The sequence below is a fragment of the Montipora foliosa genome, chromosome 8, assembly GCF_036669935.1.
Source record: "Montipora foliosa isolate CH-2021 chromosome 8, ASM3666993v2, whole genome shotgun sequence".
Classification (NCBI taxonomy): Eukaryota; Metazoa; Cnidaria; class Anthozoa; order Scleractinia; family Acroporidae; genus Montipora; species Montipora foliosa.
Window position 1 is genome coordinate 36550159 of NC_090876.1, and position 14104 is coordinate 36564262.

At 40.9% G+C, this 14104-nt stretch overlaps 1 protein-coding gene and 3 non-coding genes across 12 annotated transcripts in view; 1 reads left to right on the forward strand and 3 right to left on the reverse strand.

Moving 5' to 3' along the window:
- The window catches only part of LOC137968962 (RNA-binding motif, single-stranded-interacting protein 2-like), a 70270-nt gene extending 65683 nt beyond the window's left edge, over positions 1-4587 (forward strand). For all 9 annotated transcript variants that reach the window (XM_068815447.1, XM_068815448.1, XM_068815451.1 and 6 more), the window contains one exon: positions 1-4587. This exon is cut by the window's left edge and continues 49 nt beyond it. The gene's annotated coding sequence lies outside the window, so the exon portion shown is untranslated.
- Positions 4588-12744: 8157 nt separating this feature from the next.
- On the reverse strand, positions 12745-12826 carry Trnas-aga (transfer RNA serine (anticodon AGA)). The gene has a single exon. It is a non-coding gene; the product is annotated as a tRNA-Ser (tRNA).
- Positions 12827-13616: 790 nt separating this feature from the next.
- On the reverse strand, positions 13617-13698 carry Trnas-uga (transfer RNA serine (anticodon UGA)). Its single transcript has one exon. It is a non-coding gene; the product is annotated as a tRNA-Ser (tRNA).
- A 334-nt stretch (positions 13699-14032) lies between these two features.
- Positions 14033-14104, reverse strand: Trnam-cau (transfer RNA methionine (anticodon CAU)). Its single transcript has one exon. It is a non-coding gene; the product is annotated as a tRNA-Met (tRNA).

Consider the following 14104-nt stretch of genomic DNA (forward strand, 5'->3'; position numbering starts at 1 on the left):
CGACGGAAAGCAAGAGGAGAACATATTTCTGGTCGCATTGGGACCCAGTGGCTTAGACATGGGTGTTAATTTAATTAAGTGAATTCAGTTCAGGTGTTTGGTGTTTCTTTTTCACTCAAAGGTATGAAGCTGTCTGTTTAAGGGGATTTCCTTTAATAATTTCTACACCGCCTTGAAACAGATGTTTGCTGACTGAAACAACGGCGTTCCGGTTTGCAAATGAAAGCAATGTACTTTGTCGTGGAATTTTGGAAACAAATCATCCCCCCTGGAAAAAGGAAGGAAAAGAATTTCTAACTATATAACGCGAAGGAATAATGGAAATTCAGTTCAAAGGGAAGTACTTGGCTAATTCAGACATGAACTTGATCGAGACTTCACTGGAAGAAAAGAAAAGATTCGTGGAATGAGATAGATCCCTTAAGTGCGCGAATACATGACTGAGGACCACCTTACAGTATCAGTTGCTCGTAGAGGGTCACTGACACTTAAGTGTGACGAAAGCCTAAAAATTCTTCGAAATAATCAACCCTGACTTTAACTGCACCGTCGATTTATTTAAAATCATTTAAAATCATTATGATTTTAAAATTTGAAATAGTGAGCTTTAGTTCGTGTTCTGTTGTGATCGACCGTTTCAACCGCAACCGCGTTTAGGTTGAAGCAATTTAGGTTTCCCAATGGGCCACTTCGGAAAATACCATAATACTCTTTGTTTGTCCCTCCAAAGTTTGCATAAGCCTAGTTTTTGTTTTCTCTTGGAACCATTGTAAGTCCCAAGAAAAACTGGAAACGATGCCTATGCAAGCTTTTGGAGAAAAAACAAAGAGTAATGTGATATTTTCCAAAGTGGCCTTATATAACACTTTTCCAACCATTTTCGGTTGAAACGCGGTAACTTCTGGGAATAACCATTTATGTTAGACTTCTCAATGTTGATAAGTAGAAGGAAAACAACATGGCTGAAGCCCGCGTAAATGTCAGCGGTCGCTGCCCATACTTTTTCAACTGTTTCAACCTTAGTTTGATGCCGGTTGAAAAAGTTGATCAACCAAATCAACCGAAAACGGGTTTTTATCCAATAGAACAGCAAAAATGCCAACCAACTTAAAACGGTTGATCCCAATAGAACACAACCTTAGTTTTTGTAAGTACTAATGTGCATTGACGTGCTGCCGATTTCTGTAATAGTTAGCAAAAAGTATTTGAAATCATAGCATGTCCCAAAGAATCAATGAATAGTCGAGATAGTCGACATCGAACCATCGGCGAAAAAGCTATAAGGGAAAGGACTGTTATTTCTGCTTAAAAAGAACTGAGCGGCTTTCCATATCTTCGTGCAACCAAGAAAATTCTTGTTTACCTTTTCACAACACCCCATGAGTCTGTCTTATTTGGGGTAAGATAAATTTTTGCATCGAATGAAAGAATGAAGAGTATTTTAAATTGCATTTTCCAGGAACTGGAAAACAGAAGAATCTATTGTGATCGTATTTAATTTCTAATGCTAATTAAAACGATTGTTAACGTCGCCCGTTCAAAGGGATGAGAACGAGGCTTAACAATTGCCTCGATTTTGTGCTTCTAGTAACTTGAGCTTGGGCTCTAATGTAGCGATAGCTGATAGTTTTTTTTTTACTTTCTATTTTGTGAGACTGAGATGTTTGCAATGATTTGTACAAAAGCTGAAACTTGAGTTTCACGTTGGGTGTTGGCGTTTAAAGTTTAGTCTAGCAAAGAAAAAGGTGTGTAATGTAGACTGTACAGAAAAAAAAAGAGGATGACCTCTTGTGGGGGAGGTATTTTTGCTAAATGTTTTTTTCAGGTCTATGAAATTGTTTCATAATTTAACTGCGACTGTTATTTAGCGTTATAGAACGGATACGAATAGCACGCCAATACAGACCCGCTTCGTTTCTTTTGGCGAAGAAAAACAACCGCTTCATTGACTCAACTCAAACCCAGTTAAGGTATCTCAAATATTGGTTTTTCTGGAAAGAGGAGAGACAACAAAACCGTAAGAAATTTAAAGCGGACACGACGCAGATTTCGGAAATTAAGCCCGCCTTGCAGGGCGTTGAACTGCTATCGTCGCTTTCTGCGTCGTTCGACATTTAAAAATATTTTTTGCGCTCCTGTTTTAACTAAGCCAAACGGTCGGTCCGTCTTTTAAAAAGTCAGCAGAGCAAGCGAAAGTCATCCGAGGGTTATTAAAGGGCTGTCGGCCAATTGTCAAAAAGGAACATAGACCATTTGGGAAGCACGGGTCTATAATAGAATCATACCTAAAGCCTAGTTTTCATATGTCGGGAAAATCTCAGACGATCGGGGATTTCGCAGTTTCCCGACGGTCCCAGATTTTGCCGAGTATCGGAAAATCACCAGACGCTTGACCCAGATTCTCCCTATAGTGACTTTCGCGGAAAGTGGAAAGTGTGCCAAAAACTGAAAACTTGCAATTTAGAGGATTGGTAACGAGCTAAAGCCACCACCGACGTCTCCGACAGTACAAATTTGAGTTTTCTTTATGTCGGGTATGATCGCCGACGATCGCACTGAAAAATCTGGGACACGTCGGGAAAATAGAAACGCTTCCTATTTTCCCGATTATTCCCCGACCATCCCAGTTTATCGGGGATGTCTACGATTTATGGTTTTCATCAGTCCTCAAAGACTATGAGGGTCGGGAAACTGCGAAATCCCCGACCGTCTGGGATTTTCCCGACATGTCGAAACTAGGCTTTAGAATATTGTCAAGTCCTGTGCAAACTTGACCAAACTTGAGACGCAATGAAATTGTGCAGAACGAGTGCGCATGTGTTATTGTGTTCGTTCAGATTTCCGGCTTGCAATTGCTCCTGCCACTTCTGTCCTCGTGTTTTCCAAAACATCTTGAGAAAAATTTCCAATTGATCAACAGGGATTAGACTAGTTTCAGTAATGTACGCGATTGTGCATCCAATCAGAAATTAATTTTAAACCTGGCCTTTTTTCGCGTTTACTTTTGGCTTTATGCATGGTTTTCCTCTATGACCGGTGGCTGGTTTGTTGCTGAATTTCAAACGCTTGCCTATTCACAAATATACATTGCGTCGTTTTTTGTTTTTGTTTTCTTTTAAACTTGCATATCTCCTCATTAAGGTCATCCTCTAAGGTCAAAGGGCTTTCTATTTTTTAACGATGGAAGCATTAGTCAGGATCATTTGTCAATTTTCATTGTACATACCGAGTAACACAACGCTGTTCATTTCGTCCCAATTACAGATTTATTGACTTTGAGGACTCCTCCTGTACAAAATTTACGTCTTTTGGTTTTTCATTCCTTAGTTTTACGCCAACCTTCACTCTAAGTTAATAACGCGAGAGTTTTTGCCTAATTTCTTTTATCCCTACGCTTGCGACAACTCTTTACATTCCAAGATTTATTATTTGAACGAATTTTCCGCAACCTTCTACTGTCCAGAGAAGATTTTTAAAGTTTTCAAGCTAGTTTTATTAAGTCCTAAGTTTCCTGTTTATTTAGTGTAGCTCGGCCCGGAAGTGTTCTTGCTTATTTTATCGTCGTCATCTTTCGCTACAGTTTCGCTTGTCGCTGGTTTTTATCCTTTCGAGGTCATGGAAAGAAGGTCTAAACCCAACCACAGTGAAACAACCAAGTCACAAGTTAGAATGATTGACGATTGGCCTTTTGTCATTTTGCTTTTTCTCAAGAGCAGTGGAATTCTAAGTCAATGTTTTATCATGATCAGATTTTCCCGTTTCTGCTTGCTGCTTTAGCTTTCACTCCAAACATATTAAAGCGTCTGGTAGTCGTAAACAAACAGAGAAAACGCGGGGTCCAATGTAGTGATCGCTGAATGACTTTCTTTGCGGTGTGCTTCGTACATTTATGAACACTAGAAGAGAACATTTCAGTGCTGGGTTACATTGAATTTAATTCTACGAACTTGATGCATCTTTAATCTTGGCTACTATGCAGCCGTCACTTGGTATCGAGACGTACGTCTCAATTTCCGGATCACAAAATTTCTTGAGTAATTTTCGAGCGTTTGTAAGCAATTTCATAAGTCGTAACGGCGGTCTCCGACATATTTGTCCGCCCTCAAGTCCTAGATGCGTTATCTCTCGTTCATGGGTGGTTTCACGTTTAAGGCGCCTTTTACAAGCGGACTGTGAAGTTCCAATCTCAATCAACCTGATCAATGGTTTCCTATGGTCATTAGAATCAATTTTGTTAGATTCTGTGGTTAAGGATCCGTCCTCTGTCACCGCAGTTATGATTGACAAAAAAAAAAAAAATTATTGGGCAATGAAAATCGAACGGAACAGTTCGACGTAAAAGACGCATTTGATTACGTCGCTAGCCAATGCATCAGTGAAGACGAATCAACGAACAAGATTTAATCGATTATCACAATGGAAAAGAAAATTAGAAATTGGAAACGTTCATGCATTGGTTGGTGTTAACAATTCCAAAACTGACTTCTGTTTTGTGTCGTGCTTTTTTTTTTAAATTTAATATTTTAGTTATTAGGAGTTTGTGTAGCTGAATCAAGAAAAATAAAACAAGAATTGAATGCGTTGGAAGTTGAGCCTTGTTCGTGGTCGCAATCCCAATTACATATCACATCGCTTGTGTAGCTTGCGCAGGTTACCTCTTATTTAAAGGAGCACTGTCACACTAAATTTGCTGTTTTTATGTCAAAACTGGGTAAAAATTTAAATTAGTACTTTAGCTCACAAGTACAACATTCCTGGCAACCCACAGACGAGATATGAAATATATTTATCGCACAACTTGAGAGCTATTCGTATTTAATTTTTGGCGATTTTCTGCGGACATCAACTCCAAACTTGAAAAAACTGGCGAGTTTTTTTCCAGTTTCAATCCACTTCCATCTTCCCAATCCATGGATGCTAATAACAAAGAATATCTTCAGTGCACTTCAATTGTTATTGGCAACTAAAGTACACCATTGTTTTTTGGTCTTGATTGATGCAAAGAAGCAGTTTAGTGTTTTGAAGTTTGACTGCAATAGCGTGACATTGCTCCTTTAACGCCAGCCCATGTACGGAAAGCCATGCGGGCCGTCCCACCTCACCTCCTCTAATTCAAAACAATGTGCATGACGAGGTGATCACTGCCGGACAATCACGACCAGGATACGCGTCGCCTTTTTGCCGCGGTTCGGTTTAATAAATGCAAGATCTCTGAAAAATAAAATCGACGAATTTGCAGCATCTCTTGTGTGTAATAGCATAACCATTTGCGCTGTAACTGAGACGTGGTTTCATGATGTCATTTTGGACACTTTTATCTCTGTTGACGGATATGAAGTACATCGAAAGGACCGGCAGCTAGGAAGAGGCGGTGGTGTCTGCATTTACCTTTCACAATTTCTTAAGGGAAAACGTTGTTTGGACTTGAAAAGTCCTCATTTTGAGTGTATGTGGGTATGGTTACGCCCTGAACGCCTACCAAAACCATTATCAAGAACTGCAGTCTGTGTTGTTTACCATCCACCAGACAAGATTATTGAAAATCAAAGTCGCCTGCGTGATTACCTAATTAACTCCCCCGATGTCACAAAGAACAAGTACCCTGATTCTGGAATTGTAATATTAGGGGACTTTCATGACCTAAGTATAAGTGACGTTATATCTAGTCATGATTTAAAGCAAATCGTACAACCCACTAGAGGCGAAGCTATTCTTGATTTGGTTATAACTAACTTAGATTCCTTCTATTGTCCACCACAGGTTTCAGCACCACTAGGATCTTCGGATCATAATTTAATGCTATGGTCACCTTGTAATTATAATAATGTTAATAATAAGTGTGTGACGAGGCCCGTGTGTCGTTTTCCTGAGTCGAGGAAAGGTGGTTTTGGCTTGTGAGGTGGAAGTAACACCTGGTTTGGAAATTGTGGAACTAATCCTACCCCAGACGAGCTGGCCCAGTCTTTTACATCTGATGTAACGGAAGCAATAAACTTTTACTTTCCTACCAAGTACCGCCGACAAACCCTGGCTTACTCCGCGCATAAAACAGTTAATCAAAAAACGCCAGAAGGCCTTCCATACAGGTAATGCTTCTCTTTGGCGTCGATACAGGTATAAGGTCAAAGCCGAGATCAACAAAAGCAAAAAAAACTTTTATGCTGAAAAGGTCAGTCACCTTAACGATTGTGATGCTCGTACGTGGTGGGGACTTGTCAATAGGATGATAACTCGTCCAACTGAAAGTTGTACGTCCTCCTCACAGGTAGATGGTAAACCTCTTGAGGGAATTGAGCTTGCCGAAACGTTACCCCCTTAATTTGAACTCACTTCCGGCTCGTTTACCAGCGGGTGATGATATTCCAACCATAGAGCCCCACGAGGTGTGCACGAAGCTTCTTAACCTAAAGTCCAACAAGGGAGCTGTCCCTGACAACCTACCTCCGCGCATTTTAAAGGAATTTACCTATGAGTTGGCAGTTACCAGTTGCTACAATCTTTAATAAATCGCTCTTGGCTACCGTCATGCCATCAATGTGGAGAGATTCGCACACCACTCCTGTTTCCAAGTCATCGAAACCATCAAGTGAAGGAGAAAGAAGACCGATATCTCTGACTCCCGTATCAGCTAAAGTGCTGGATGACTTTGTTGAGCTTTGTTGTATCGTGGATGCTCGAAGATATTGGCCACATCATTGATGCTCAACAGTTTGGCAGCCGTAAGGGTTCATCTACCACCTATTGTCTTCTAGATCTTATCCACAGTTGGTTGTCTGCTATAGATGAGCCTGAAAAATATCTCAGAGCATGTGTACTAGATTTCTCAAAGGCCTTTGATCGAATTAAACACCCCCTTGTTGTACAGAAAATCATAGCTTTGGGTGTGCGACCCTCCATTATACCATGGATATGCAGCTTTCTAACCGACCGCCGCCAGCGTGTAAAACAAAACAGAAATGTTTCCCAGTGGCTCAAGGTAACCGCTGGTGTCCCACAGGGAACTAAATTGGGACCAATCCTGTTCCTCATAATGGTCAACGATCTCAAATCTCCATTTTCATACTGGAAGTATGTTGACGATTTAACAATCTCTGAGGCCATTCCGGTCAAAGGAGACTCTAACATCCAAGCAGCACTTGATCAGGTTAACCACTGGGCAACTTACAACGATATGAAATTAAATCCTAAAAGGTGCAAAGAGATGGTCATCTCCTTTGCCCGTAGTGACGTATGTACTACTGACCTAACCATCGATCGCGTATACCTTGATAGAGTCCAGTCAGGTATTAGGCCAGTCTTACACTCCAAAACAACTTGAAGTGGAATGCCCATGTGGATGAGATGATAGTTAAAAGCTCCAGACGTCTACATATTCATCGAGTTATGAAACATGCCAATGTGCCTGCAACCCATCTACTATGCCTGTATAGTACGTTGATTCGATCAACTCCCGTCAAGGGTTAGCGCGCACGGCCGTTTGTTACGAAAGTCTAACAACTATTTGTTATTCAAATGTAGAACCGAAAGACTTTAAAAGTCAAGTTTTTTCCCAACAATGTGCAGTAAGTCATATGGTATATAGCATTTAGGGTTGAGAAACCTAGACTATATTTAGAGTAAACTTAAAGTAAATGTTTGTATATATTTTTATCACATATATATTTTATTTTTTTAAATTTTGTAGTCTTAAATGTTTCTTCAAAATTGTAATTCACTGTATTGTAGACGGTGCGATTATTACTATTACTGCGTAGATTTCTCTGGTGGACACAGTAGAATCATTAACTTGGCCTGCAATGGCGTCTAAAGTCATGTAACGCGAATGGCGTTTTAGTGGATTCTTAAACAAAATATACCCTTACGGAGCTCAATAATGGAAAGTCAGTTGGATAAACTAGGCAGGCGGTGAAAAACCAACACCTGGAATCTCAAAAGCGACGAGTAATGGGCTTCGACCACAATCTATCGCCCGTCGAGCCGAAATCAAAGTGAGCTGTATTTCTAAAATAATATTTTACCAAGTGTGCTGTTATGTAGAACACTGAAACCAAATGGGAAATTCTCTGGTAACTTATGGGTTCAACAAAGACAGAGAACGAATCGAACACCTTACGTGGATCTGTGATCAACTCTGCACAGTGTTCAGGTAAAAAAATAATTGGAAATGTGACAGCCAAGAATTATTTGAAAGAAAGCTTGTCGTGTATTTGTGCTTCATTATTCAAGGAAAAGGTTCTTCATCTAAACGGTTTGATCCTGAAATTTAGTTTGTTGCAATATTGCGCATATTTGACACGATTGAGTTTCTTCTCTTCACGCACGTAATGAAATAGAAGGGGTTTTTGCCTCTAATAGCAAATATGTTATTTGTTTCAAAAAATTGTTTGCTGGAAAAGGTGGCCTTTATGAATTCATCATGTTTTATGATATGCGAGCTTAACTGGATAGTTTTTATGGCAATAGTAAAGTATTTCCTTGTCAAAATGAGGTTAGCGTCTTTCTGGTGTGTTAACTTAATTAAATCGTGAGTTTGTATTTGCCGTCTGCCGCGTAAGCTTGATTTCCACTCTCAAAATTACCTCCAGAACCTACTTTTTGCGTAGAATAAGCTTTTAGAATGATGTTCTTGTTTTGCATAAAGCAAGCTAACAAAATCTGTACCTTGCTGAGTTCGCATTTGTTAGCGTTAATAATATTTTCGGTCCGATGCTTCTGTTTTATGAGGGGTATATTGTTTTGGTCTCCCATCCAGATACTAAGCTCGCCGGAGAGGGATAAACTTCAGTGAACTTTGGTATTACAAAGCTGTCAGATGCTCAGAGGGCACGCTTAAACTTGTGGTGAAAAGAAGTTGTAAGGGAACTTGAAAATTATCAACATGTCAGCCCAGAAGCCAATGTTTCTCGCTTCTCTTTTATTTGTTATTCTTCAGAGACTGGAATGCTGTAGTTCAATACCACACAATTCAGTGCCTCCTGATTTTCTGTAACACGTTCCACAGGCAACCCAGTGTATGCTTCACGGAAGCATCTCGTTATTATTATTATTATTATTATTATTATTATTATTATTATTATTATTATTATTATTAGGTTTATCACATAAAATACCAGGAAAGATTAAAAACACTGTTTACCGTTTGGAAATATCTGTATTGGTTCCGAAGATATATAAGTTTGAAAAATGTGTAAAATATGCACATGAAAAGACTGATGACGTCATTTACTCAGCCCAATATAACACCAAGTATACAAATGGCGCTATCTCGGTCAATTTGCAGCAGAGACCATTGAAATTTGGTGGGCTAATAGTTCTGGAAGCAACACACCTACGACTATAAAGAAATTGGTTCCCATGGCAACTCACTCTTTTCCAGTCCCCTTCAACCTGATTTCAGAATTTTTGGTGCTAAACAAAATAGAGTATTTTACGACCACCGGGAAGGGCAGGTCCAAATTGTACTTGCTATTTTCCTGGCTCTCGACAATAGACCTTATTCGCTTGAAAATTTTGTTTTCCCAACACAGATCATGTGATAATATTCAGGAGATTTGATCCTTTATAATACTCAACATAGATGGGGTTAGCAGAGGCTCCGTTTTGTCTTATTTACAAAATACAATGTTGAAAAGACGAAAAGACGTTTATAAAATCTTCATCGTGTGCTCCAGCTAGACGATAATTCAATAACGTAACGCTAACAACAAGAAACAATACAATCTCCGCCATTTTGGATTAATACACTTCATTACCATTACATACCATTAGCTAAAGGCTGCTGACCGATATTCTCGACCAACGGTCGGAATATTCTCGTTCGGTGAATCGTTCGGTGACAATCTGGTACCCAGAGTCCTCGGGCTTCTTGGCCAGCGGGTGAGCACCCGGAGAGACTCTTGGATAATCGACTTGAACCATATATTTGATTGGCCGCTTGCGTAACAGTGGTAGTGCGACAGGAAGTGGGTAAGTAATTCGGAAGCCCTAGAATTCACTCAGGAGCCTCACTCAAGAAAATCTAAAACTAGTTTCAGTGCTGTTTGATTTTTTCTACCTCAGAAATATATAAATCACAAAAATAATAAAACGACGAGGTTTGAATTATGTCTTATAACGCACGGGAATTTTCCCACGCTGCTAAAAAGTGATTGCTGTTGCTGTTGCAAAAGTACCGTGGGAAAACAATACATCAGTCTCTTTGAGGAGAAATCCGTGGAATAAGGTCTTGTCGAAGCCATTCAGAATTACGGAAACATCAAATCGTAGTAGAAGAGGACATTTGTGTCGTTTCCACAAAAAAATTTGTCGATCGTGTTGCGTGCACGATGGCATTCTAAACGATGGAATGTACGCTGAAACACTAAAAATACACTTACCGAAAGCGTCAGAGGTTTCATCTTCACTTGCTCTTACGGCAAGCCAATGATCATTCTCCAGTTTCTTTGTATGTAAGGAAAATTCTCGATTCTCGAACACTTTCAACCCGCCATTTCTACTGTTTACGGTTTTCTCTTTTCTGTTTCCGTTTAAACTCAAGCATACGTAATAAGACCGGAACCCACGTTTCTGGGAATCCCAGAGTCTCTCTAGGCGCTCACCCGCTGGCCAAAAAGCCCGAGGACTCTGGGTACGAGATTGGTCCGGTGACAAAATTGTGAACCGATGAAAATTCTGGTCCGACAGGAAACATTCCTCGATGGTCTGAAGGTTTTTTAAATTCGATTGACAAACGTGTTTCTCTACCGTGGAAAATGTTTTTGACTTGTCGAAACTATTTCTCGACCTCCGAAAATGTTTCTCCACCGTCCAAATGATTCTTAACCAGCAAAATATATCTCTGCCGCTTTTGTCCAGAATTGCTTTCCATATATTTGAGCTACCTTCCTCATATTAGCACCTACAATGTAGTGGATATATTTGCTTGCAAACAAGGAGCTACAAATCGTGGCAAATTTCCCCTGTCCTCTCCCGTCATTTTGGCCGATACCTATGAACGGTTTCCGTCTTTCCAATCTTTTAATTTTCTGCCGTCCCTTTTCAAGTAATCGCTGGGCGCCCCCTCCCTCTTTTTCCTTCTTCCGGCACCTACTCATTTACAATTTTAAGTAAGCTCTCGTCAGCCATTCTAAATGTATGTCCAATGACGCGTCAATCTCCTTCTTCCGTCAGAATATTTTGCCACCCTGTTTCTTTCACATCTTCATTGGTAACGTGCACGACCCATGATGCCTGCATAAATCTTCTCAAGCACTTATGGTGAAAGCCATCAAGTCGTTAAGCATAATTGGCCGCCAGATCCCTCACAGTCATACAAGTACTGATTGAACTGTTGCCTCTTATCTTTATTAATTTTAGACTTTTGAATTTCCAAACTCGGTTTAAGCTACCAAAAGCAGAACATACCTTTAAAGTGGTACTATGATCAAAAAATCATTTCCTTTTTTCCTTTAGATTTTGAAAGCGTGTTCGCTTAACACCTAACTGGCAAAATTTTGAGCTTTGAGTTTTATCCAAAGGCTGTTTATTTTGAGTGTAAGTTTTGGATTTCATGGTCCGCCATTACTCACGTTCAAAACTGGCCGATTGGACCTCAGAGGGTTGGATCTAGAGAAAATGACGTCATTTACTCACTAGCTTAAGGGCCCACAGACGGATTTTTCGCGCGTTGCTAAGGAAGTGAAATGTTACTTCCGGTAACTGACGTCATCATATCATGAGCTGACAAGAAAACCCACTCACAAGCAAAAGTCACCGCACAAACTGTTGTTTATATCGAAGGTTTTTCCTCGCCCTTCCTCGCGCTCGTTCTCAGATCAACTGCGCATGCGTAAACGAACTGACTTCCGGTTTGAGAAAAAAGCTAAATTTCCGGCGATTTTAAATTGAATTGAATTTTTTTTTATATAGCGTGTAAACGCAATTTATTATATATGCAAAACACGGGTTGAAAAGTCTGAAAGCCCGAAACTCTTTATCTTATTAAAAATGCTCCAGTCAGACTTATCTATCAATTCATTAGCATCTATTGCATATGAAATGTACTTGCGCTTGTGACACCTACGGAGAAAATTCTGGACTGTAGTGAGCTCGGGGCTTGAGGCTGCATAAACGCTGAGTAATTTTAGGCAGTACAATATAAGCAAACAGATGGTCTATATCTGCCTGATTGTATCCCTTGTATGGTGAAACCCAGATCTTTTTGTGAATGTCCTTGTGGTTGAAAAAGGACTTGTTAATACCGTGCAGAGGTTGGCTCCTCCTCCTGCTCCTCCTCCTCCTCCTCCTGCACTTCCTCCTGCACTTCCTCCTCCTCCTATTCCTCCTCTTCCTCCTCCTCCTACTCCTCCTACTCCGCCTCCTCCTCCTCCTGCACTTCCTCCTCCTCCTCCTCCTCCTGCACTTCCTCCTGCACTTCATCCTCCTCCTATTCCTCCTCTTCCTCCTCCTCCTGCACTTCCTCCTCCTCCTACTCCTCCTACTCCTCCTCCTCCTCCTCCTGCACTTCCTCCTCCTCCTCCTGCACTTCCTCCTGCACTTCCTCTTCCTCCTATTCCTCCTCTTCCTCCTCCTCCTGCACTTCCTCCTCCTCCTCCTCCTCCTCCTCCTGCACTTCCTCCTGCACTTCCTCCTCCTACTACTCCTCCTCTTCCTCCTCCTCCTCCTCCTCCTCCTCTTCCTCTTCCTTTTCCTCCTCTTCCTCTCGGCTTCTCCTCATCGGCAACAAATGAAAAGTGAAACAATTGTCGTAGTCAGTAGGATTGGAATCTACGCGGGGAGACCCCAATGGATTTCTAGTCCATCGCCTTAATCACTCGGCCACGACTACCTATCCTATGCAGACAGAAGAAGCATTCCGTGGAATCAATGCAGTTTATCGGTTAATGAGATCAGAGGTATACAACATGTGGCAACAGAACAAATGAGAACAGCGTACATGATGTCTGTACACCGCACTTTAAGTGATAATGTAGCCTATGTTTTAATGAATTAAATGATTAGATAAATGAATTAGTCCATCGCCTTAACCACTCGGCTACGACTACCTATCCTATGCAGACAAAAGAAGCATTCCGTGGAATCAATGCAGTTTATCGGTTAATGAGATCAAAGGTATACAACATGGGGCAACAGATTAGATGAGAACAGCGTACATGATGTCTGTACACCGCACTTTAAGTGATAATGTAGCCGCTATGTTTTAATAAATTAAAGTAGGACAAGGAGAAAGCTAGAGATCAATCAAAGTATACGTTACGAGAGCTGCGTTACGTTACACTGCTGCGTGATAGTTTCTTAAGATGTTAATGTTGCGATTCATCAGGGTAGAATTTATTCAATTAAAAGCTAGCAGAGCGAGGTTTTGATCCTCGGACCTCCGGGCCCTTCGAGCCCAGCACGCTTCCACTGCGCCACTCTGCTATTTGACAACCAGTGTAAGGTTTATTGACCACCTGTGCTGTAGGAAGAGGCAGTACCTAAGCAAGCCGGGATCTTTGATTTAACCGAGGAATTCTGGCGCTACAATAATAACCAGAACAAAACAAGAGATCACAACGTTTGTTTAAAGCTGAAGCCCCAAGCAATGAAATTGAGCTACAGTCAAAAGGGCGGCTCGTCGTAGTCGGCAGGATTCGAACCTGCGGGGGGATACCCCAACGGCTTTCAAGTCCATTGCCTTAACCGCTCAGCCACGACTACAGCATTTGAAAGAAGCGTTAGGCAAAAACTGTACCTCAGGTTTACATCAAGAGCCGCTAAAAGACAACTTATCGTAAACGCAAGGAAGAGTCAGGCAGCTGTTAAGAACCAGGAAAATTCAGCCGCGCACTGCGACGGCCTGATGGTAGGGAATCGATTTGATAGCTGTCTTAAATAACACTTCCTTGTCTTGATTTGAGCAGTAAGAAGGATGGATCTTGTCAAAAAATCTCATCTGGCTTCCAACTAAAAGGAGGAATGAATAGTATCATATAATGCATAGCGATCCCTTTTGTATTATCAACTGAGGGATAGAGTTGATTCAATTAAAAGCTAGCAGAGCGAGGTTTTGATCCTCGGACCTCTGGGTTATGGGCCCAGCACGCTTCCACTGCGCCACTCTGCT